Source organism: Podarcis melisellensis (genome assembly GCF_964234715.1).
Source record: "Podarcis melisellensis genome assembly, chromosome: W".
Taxonomy (NCBI): domain Eukaryota; kingdom Metazoa; phylum Chordata; class Lepidosauria; order Squamata; family Lacertidae; genus Podarcis; species Podarcis melisellensis.
Window position 1 is genome coordinate 6,103,642 of NC_138535.1, and position 8,941 is coordinate 6,112,582.

An 8,941-nucleotide genomic window follows, 5' to 3' on the forward strand; every position below is an offset into this window, starting at 1 on the left:
AAGATCAGTCTACATCCCAATCCCAAAGAAGGGCAGTGCCAAAGAATGCTCCAACTACCGTACAATTGCACTCATTTCACACGCTAGCAAGGTTATGCTTAAAATTCTACAAGGAAGGCTCAAGCAGTATGTGGACCGAGAACTCCCAGAAGTGCAAGCTGGATTTAGAAGAGGCAGAGGAACCAGAGACCAAATTGCAAACATGCGCTGGATTATGGAGAAAACTAGAGAGTTCCAGAAAGACATCTACTTCTGCTTCATTGACTATGCAAAAGCCTTTGACTGTGTCGATCACGGCAAACTATGGCAAGTTCTTAAAGAAATGGGAGTGCCAGATCACCTCATCTGTCTCCTGAGAAATCTCTATGTGGGACAAGAAGCTACAGTTAGAACTGGATATGGAACAACTGATTGGTTCAAAATTGGGAAAGGAGTACGACAAGGCTGTATTTTGTCTCCCTGCTTATTTAACTTATATGCAGAATTCATCATGCGAAAGGCTGGGCTGGATGAATCCCTAGCCGGAATTAAGATTGCCGGAAGAAATATCAACAACCTCAGATATGCAGAAGACACAACCTTGATGGCAGAAAGTGAGGAGGAATTAAAGAACCTTTTAATGAGGGTGAAAGAGGAGAGCGCAAAATATGGTCTGAAGCTCAACATCAAAAAAACGAAGATCATGGCCACTGGTCCCATCACCTCCTGGCAAATAGAAGGGGAAGAAATGGAGGTAGTGAGAGATTTTACTTTCTTGGGCTCAATGATCACTGCAGATGGTGACAGCAGCCATGAAATTAAAAGACGCCTGCTTCTTGGGAGAAGGGCAATGACAGGCCTAGACAGCATCTTGAGAAGTAGAGACATCACCTTGCCAACAAAGGTGCGTATAGTTAAAGCTATGGTTTTCCCAGTAGTGATGTATGGAAGTGAGAGCTGGACCATAAAGAAGGCTGATCGCCGAAGAATTGATGCTTTTGAATTATGGTGCTGGAGGAGACTCTTGAGAGTCCCATGGACTGCAAGAAGATCAAACCCCTCCATACTGAAGGAAATCAACCCTGAGTGCTCACTGGAAGGACAGATTGTGAAGCTGAGGCTCCAGTACTTTGGCCACCTCATGAGAAGAGAAAACTCCCTGGAGAAGACCCTGATGTTGGGAAAGATGGAGGGCACAAGGAGAAGGGGACGGCAGAGGACGAGATGGTTGGATAGTGTTTTCGAGGTTACCAGCATGAGTTTGACCAAACTGCGGGAGGCAGTGGAGGACAGAGGTGCCTGGCGTTCTCTGGTCCATGGGGTCACGAAGAGTCGGACACGACTAAACGACTAAACAACAACAACAACAACAAGCGAACCTGTGCAGACGTTACCGTTGTAAACTTAAAAAGGGGAATGTTATAAACTCTGCTGATATTTTGGGAACTTGTTAGCATAAATTGGATTAGGATATAATCTCACAATATATCCTCTCCTGCACCCCTGAACATTCCCACAAGTAACAGCATTTCCTGACAGACTTCTCACATGAAATAATTTCCCCTTTTAACAGGATATGAGAACCTCTAACAAAGTGTCCTTTCTTTTCTCCCACAGCACAAATGATAATGAGGGCATGCAAACAGTGATTTAAATACTCTATGAAAGTAATTGCATTTGTATTTCTATTCGTCTTTCCCTTACAGCCAAACAGTCACTTTCTTTGCCATTCATTTTTTCTTGGTATTAACTCATTTCCCAGTATTTTGCTATTAACATTCTAGCCGATGTTGTCACATCAAGAAACACTCTTTTATTTTCATTTGGGATACTCATTGTTAGAATGCCAAAATAGATAAGCATAGATTCTTTTAAAAATTGTGTGTCCTAGCATTTATTATTTTTGGTTCCTCATAGGTCATTGTGTGTGTGTGTGTGTGTGTGTGTTTTACTTTGGGGACATGTCCATCACATGTTGAAAGTCATTTTCATCAAGGTCTTTTATCAGATAATCTTAAGCCTTTTTCCATTGTTTTCCCATTTTTTTCAGTCCAGTAGTAATCTGTGTGGTTTTGATAATATCTTTGTATTATTTAATAATTACAGTTCTCTGTCTTTATTTAATAATATGAAAAAAAACAACTAAGTGAAAGAAAGCAAACAAACTTAGCAGATAATAACAGTAATTATATGGAAATGTGATAATAATATTGAAATGAATAAAATGCTTAATGCGCTAAGATTTTTTTATTTATTTGCAGCTAAGATTTTTTTTTATTATTTGCAGCTAACCAAGATAACTCAAGGAGATTTTCTTGGGGGGGGTGCTTTTGCTCCTTCCTTGTCTAACTGTGTTTTTAAGCCCCCAAAAGCCTGCCCCCTTACAGGATATCACTTCTACAGATGTGTTACTACAGGCCCAATGATGGTGAAAAAGCAGCAACAACCCCTCAACTCAGTTCTTCGCCATCACAAGACTATTACCTGCAACAACAGACACCAGAGTTTTCAAAGCGCCCACAGCCATCTCTTTCAAAGGATATAGACTGACGGGGGAGTGGGGCTGACAAAGGGGGGTGGAGTTGAATTGCAAGGACATTTTTTTCACTTTTGAACCTCAAGCCTCTGTGCTCCAGGAGTCAAAAGATACATACGGAAAAGATCACAATTGTCTCAAGATATGCAACTGATATTTAATTAGTTTGTTTTGTATTATGTGTTATTATGTAGGAATGTTGAAATGTGTCTGACAGTGTGTTATTTCCACAAAGGGGGGAGGGCGATTTTTTTGTGTGTAATTGTTTTTATGTTTAATGTCTTATTGCTTACACACTGTCAGGGAACTGCCATCAGTGCCGGAGGGAGAGAGCAAGCTCCAGAGGGATTCCAGAGAGCGTCCCGGGATGGGGAGAGGCAGCCCAGCTTCTGGGGAAGAGAATCAGCGTAGCACCAGTGGAGAAGGGGGGCAGATGGGGGAATCGGCAAGGCGGTCCCATGACTCCTTGCCGGGGACCAGTGGGGAGAGTAAGTGTCCTCCGCTGCCTACGCCATCCTTGCGCAGAAGGCTTCCGCGCAGGGAGAGTAGGAGGAGACTAGGCGTCAAAGAGCTTCTTTGCTGGAAGAAGTTTAAGAAACGCCCACTGACGGATTCTGCCAGCGATTGAGACAGCCACGGGTGAGTGGCTGTCCGGACAGAAAAGGTTCACTCAGGCAACCCAGCCAGGTGTTGCCACCGGCTTACGCACGAGCAACCCCTAGAACCATTACAGCAATCCGTCAGTCCCTGACGTTGCTTGTGCGCAGCCCCGGAGAGGCAGCACGATGAACCAAACAGGGCCGGCCGGAGAGACAGAGCAAGAAGCCATGGTGTGAGGTCTGGTCGAGAGGAACCGAGACCTGGAGGCGCATGTAGCTACCCTGTCTGCGCAGCTGGAGGAGAGACAGGCTCAGGATGCACAGGTCAGAGCCACCCTGATAGGGAGGAAGGTCCCGGGGCTGGTACACAAGTTTGGTGGAAAGCCCCAAGACTACAATGCTTTCCGAACGGAAATTCAGTACGCTTTGGAATTGCAGAAAAATGTCTTTGTGGATGACGGGGAGAGGGTGGCTTACATTGTGGGACATCTGCAGGATGGGGCGCGCGAATGGATCAGGCCCCTAATGGCGATGCAGAATGATGCATTGAAGGATCTTAAGAAATTCTACCAGGGAATGGACGCGATGTTCTCCAGCGAGGTTGAGCAAAGCGTGACACGGCGGGAGCTGATGGGGTGCAAGCAGGGGGGCCTGTCCATCAGAAACTACTGGTCGCGTTTTGCGATGTTAGTCCACAAGCTCGGGTGGGATCTGGACTCTGAACCAATGCAAATGTTGTTTGAAGCAGGTTTGTCCCCCGAAGTGAAAGACGAGTTGTCCCGAATGCCCCGCCCGCGGTCGATGGATGAACTCACAAAGGCTGTGCTTGCGATTGGTGTACGCCAGGAAGCGCAGGCTCAGGAGAAGCGGGAGATAAGGGCGGAACGTTTCCATGACAACCGCATTCCGGAGATGCCGAGGGAGCCTTCCCAGGTGGTGGAGCCGATGGAAATTGATGGAGCCCGCGCATGCGAAGTTTCAAATGCTGGTGAAGGTTGGAAAAGGGAGGGGAAGGAGTGGAAAAATACCAATAAGTGTTTCCTCTGTCAACGACCGGGACATTTTGCAAAGGTCTGCCCTCAACGAAAAGCCTGGCAAGGCATGATGGGGGCTGCAGGCCATGACGAGAAGGGGGAGGAAGGGCCGGTGCAGGGAAAACGACAACGCCTGGCTGCCAACCAGCAGTGGCAGCAGCCAGGACAGCGACCAATAGAAGTGCCCCAGCCTGACCCCCCCCCCAAGGCAGCTATAGCCATAGAGGTGGTGCTAGAACTCCCAAATGGGCACCCCGTCAAAGTGGAGGGACTGCTAGATTCTGGCAGCTCGTGTAATTTCTTCAGCAGAGACTTCGCTCTGGAGCACCAACTCCACCTGTTACCACTAGATTTTCCCTTGTAGGTGACCACCATCGATGGCAGGGAACTCCTGGGAGGGGAAGTGACACACCAGACACCGCCAATGCGAATGAGGGTCTCCAGGCACATGGAAACCATTGCCTTTCACGTGGCCATGCTGGCAGGACCCCCAATAATACTGGGAATGAGCTGGCTGGCAATACATGACCCAGTGGTGTCATGGCATCAGCGGTCGGTCACCTTTGGGTCAGCTTACTGCTTAGAACACTGTCTGGGAGGGAAGGAACCAACAATGACTGTGGCTAGGGTGGCTGGGTTGGCCCTGGAGCAAAAAGGGGAGGTGCCACCACAATATGCTGATTTGAAGGAGGTCTTCAGCGAGAGGGAGGCAGATAGACTGCCCCCCCCACAGGCCCTTTGACTGCCAAATCAACCTGCTTCCAGGGGCTCAGTTACCGGTGGGTAAGCTGTATGCCATGTCCGACCGGGAGATGCAGGAGTTAGGGTTTATTGACAAGAACCTGAAGAGAGGTTTCATAAGGGAATCAAAGGCGGTGGGGGGCAGTCCGGTGTTCTTTGTGGACAAAAAGGAGACTAATCAGCCCAGATTAGTCGTGGATTACCGGGCCCTAAACCTGGTGTCAGAACCCGTGACTTTCCCAATGCCCAGGATTGACGATATTTTGACACATGTGAGGCAGGGGAAGATTTTTACCAAGCTAGACCTCAGGGGAGCATACAATCTGATTAGGATAAGGGAGGGGGACGAATGGAAAACGACCATGTTCACCCCCCTGGGGGCTTTTGAGTACTTAGTCATGTCATTTGAATTACAATCGGGGTCCGCCTACTTTCAAGCCTTCATGCACCATGTGTTGGGGCCCCTGCTGTACAAGAATTGCGTAGCCTTTTTGGATGACGTCTTAATGTATTCGGACAATGAAAAGCAACACGTCAGAGACGTCAGGGAGGTGCTACAGAAACTGAAGAAGCATCAGTTGTGGGTCAAGCTGGAAAAATGCCGAATCCATGCCAGGGAGGTCGAGTTCCTGGGGTACAGGTTGTCAGACAAAGGACTAGCTATGGACCCGGGCAAAGTGAAGGCAGTGCTGGAATGGAAAGCCCCCCAAAACAGAAAGGATGTGCAGAGGTTCCTAGGCTTCAGCAACTTCTACAGGAAGTTTATAAAGAACTTCGCTCACTTGACAGCGCCCATAACGGATTGTCTTAGTAGCAAAAAGAAGTTTGCATGGACAGAGGGTGCGCAGCAATCCTTTGAAATACTGAAGAAGGCGTTCACCTCGGAAGAGCAGCTCCTGCACGTGGATCCGGAGAAGCCCATGAGACTGGAGACGGACGCGTCCGACCGTGCCATTGGAGCGGTCCTTTTGAAGCCCAGGGCCAAGCAGAACTGGAGGCCGTGTGCCTTTTTCTCAAGGAAGCTGAGCAAGTTGGAGCAAAACTACACAGTGTATGACCAAGAACTGCTTGCGATCTATGCGGCATTTCAGCAATGGAGACATCTATTGATAGGGGCGCGGCACAAGATCCAGGTCCGATCAGACCACAAGAACTTGGAATACTGGCGGACCGCGCGAGTGCTCAACCAGAGACAGATCAGATGGTCCCAGGAGTTTGCCAAGTTTTCCTTTGAGATCCGATACATGCCAGGAGAGGAAAACGTAAGGGCAGATGCTCTCTCCCGGAAACCGGAGTACATGGAAGGAGAGGGACCACCAGAGACCAGGCACGTGTTCCCCAAGGACCGGTGGGTGTGTGGGGGAGCGTTGGTTGGGAAACGAGAACTGGCAGGGCTCACCAGAGGCAATGAGTTTGCTCAGGCCAAGATCAGGGAACTCAGGGACGGAAAGGAAGACAATGGAGGGTTTGAGGAAAAGGAAGGGCTACTGTATTATAAGGGGGCGCTGTATGTACCGGGGGAGACTTTGAGGGGGAAAGTACTTAGACAACTCCACGACAACCCAACAGCTGGGCACTTTGGACAGCACAAGACCATGCTACTTGTCACCAGACAGTTCTGGTGGCCAAAGGTGAGGGAAGACGTACGAGAATATGTACGAGGGTGCGACCGATGCCAGAGGGCTAAGGGGGAGAGGGCTGCCCCCGCGGGGTTACTGGAACCCTTACCTACACCGGGAAAGCCCTGGGAGGTGGTGTCCATTGATTTTATGACAGTTCTGCCCAAGTCAAGGGGAAAGACACTGGTCATGGTAGTAGTCGATCTACTGACTAAAATGTGCCATTTCATAGCTTGCTCACATGCAGCAACGGCAGAGGAGACAGCCAGGCTGTTTGTGGATCACATTTTTAGACTGCATGGGGCTCCTTTGAGGGTAATCTCGGATCGCGGGAAACAATTTACTTCCCGGTTCTGGAGGAAGCTCATGAGCTTGCTACAGGTCGAGGTGAGCTTCTCGACGGCGTGGCACCCAGAAACCAACGGACAAGCCGAAAGAGCGAACGGTATACTCCAGCAATACCTACGCTGTTATGTCAGCGAGAGACAGAACGACTGGGTAGAGAAATTAGCTTTGGCTGAATTTGCATACAATAATGCTGAACACGTGTCCACGGGATGAGCTCTTTCATGGCCAATTACGGGTGTCACCCCAGGGCCTTCCCGGGGCGAGGGGAGGAAGGATGGAGTGTACCTGCGGCTGAGCAATTTGTGGAGGAAATGGAGGCCTTACACCAGCAACTCAGGTTGAACTTGGAGCGGGTCAAGGAAGTTTACAAGAGGCAGGCGGACAGGCACCGTTGGGAGGGGGAGGCCATACGGGTGGGAGACCGGGTGTGATTGTCATCCCAAGGGTTGCCCCTAAAGGGAGGGTGCAAGAAGTTGCAGCCGAGGCGGCTGGGGCCTTTTGAGGTAATACAGCAGGTTAACCCAGTGGCATTTAAACTCAAGTTGCCTGACAGCATGAAGATACATCCGGTGTTCCATAGGTCCCTACTTTCACCTTACAGGGAGGGGCGGGAATTCCCGGGACGGGAGGGAGGGATTACCACCCACCCGCGAGTAGAGGAGAGGGAACACTGTAATTAAGCCACAGAAATACTCGATTCAAGGTGGCGAGGTCGCCAGGTAGAGTACTTGGTAGCCTGGGAGGGGGAACCTAGGTCGAAAAACACGTGGGTCCCTGCTGAATCAATCACTGACGGGTATCTGGTGGAAGAATTCCACAGTTTGTTCCCAGATAAGCCCAAACCATTAGCTAGATTCTGGGAGGAAGAATTTGGACCCACAGACAACAAAGGGGACTTTGTGGGTTTTCCTGCCTCCGAAGAGGAGGGAGAGGAGGTGTCCGAGGGAGAAGAATCAGATTGGGAGGTTCAACCAGAGGGAAGAGATCCGAGCGGATGGGAGGCTGGTTTTGAATCCTCAGAAGATGATGACAGCTCCTTCAGGGGATTCCCCACATCGTCGGCCGAGGAGAGAGAGGAGGTTGTATCGGAAAATCGCGCCAGGGGTGGGGGCGGTCCTGAGGAGGAGGTGGATGTCAGGGAACTGCCATCAGTGCCGGAGGGAGAGAGCAAGCTCCAGAGGGATTCCAGAGAGCGTCCCGGATTGGGAGAGGCAGCCCAGCTTCTGGGGAAGAGAATCAGCGTAGCACCAGTGGAGAAGGGGGGCAGATGGGGGAATCGGCAAGGCGGTCCCATAACTCCTTGCCAGGGACCAGCGGGGAGAGTAAGTGTCCTCCGCTGCCTACGCCCTCCTTGCGCAGAAGGCTTCCGCGCAGGGAGAGTAGAAGGAGACTAGGCGTCAAAGAGCTTCTTTGCTGGAAGAAGTTTAAGAAACGCCCACTGACGGATTCTGCCAGCGCCCACTGACGGATTCTGCAAGCGATTGAGACAGCTACGGGTGAGTGGCTGTCCAGACAGAAAAGGTTCACTCAGGCAACCCAGCCAGGTGTTGGCACCGGCTTACGCACGAGCAACCCCTAGAACCATTACACACATCAATGGAGAATTCTCATGCATTTTATGCTTTCTAATAGCTCACGCTATTGTGTAGTCCAATGTTTAGATTAGATCAATTTATAACCACATTTCATTGTCCCACCTGGCACTCTGCCAACTTTCCCTATCCATTTTAAAATGTGCTAAACCTCGTTTTGCCAAGGACAAGCTTCTGGATCCATAAAACACCAGGTACATGAAGGTGCATATGCTTTGGTTTAGCAGGAATGATCCCTTATAGAGTTAAATTGACTTGTTTGGACAAGTGCCCTTTTAAAGAATGGTTTTCTTTTAACAGATTGGTTTGAAAAGTTGAAAACCATGGGCATATATAAATTCAAATTGGACTCAGTTTGAATTGGGCAAGTGTATCCAGGCTGCAATTAGCTTTTTGGTCCTTTAAGAGCAAGTGAGCAACTTTCCTAGAGTGCAAGACCAATGCCAATAAAATAAAATCCCATAGAAAGGCCAAGGCAAAGACATCTCTCTCA

At 49.5% G+C, this 8,941-nt stretch overlaps 1 long non-coding RNA gene across 1 annotated transcript; it reads left to right on the top strand.

Moving 5' to 3' along the window:
* Window positions 1–2,480: 2,480 nt before the first annotated feature.
* Window positions 2,481–8,624, top strand: LOC309361166. Its single transcript, XR_014164357.1, has 2 exons — window positions 2,481–2,813; window positions 8,459–8,624. It is a non-coding gene; the product is annotated as an uncharacterized lncRNA (long non-coding RNA).
* Window positions 8,625–8,941: the final 317 nt, after the last annotated feature.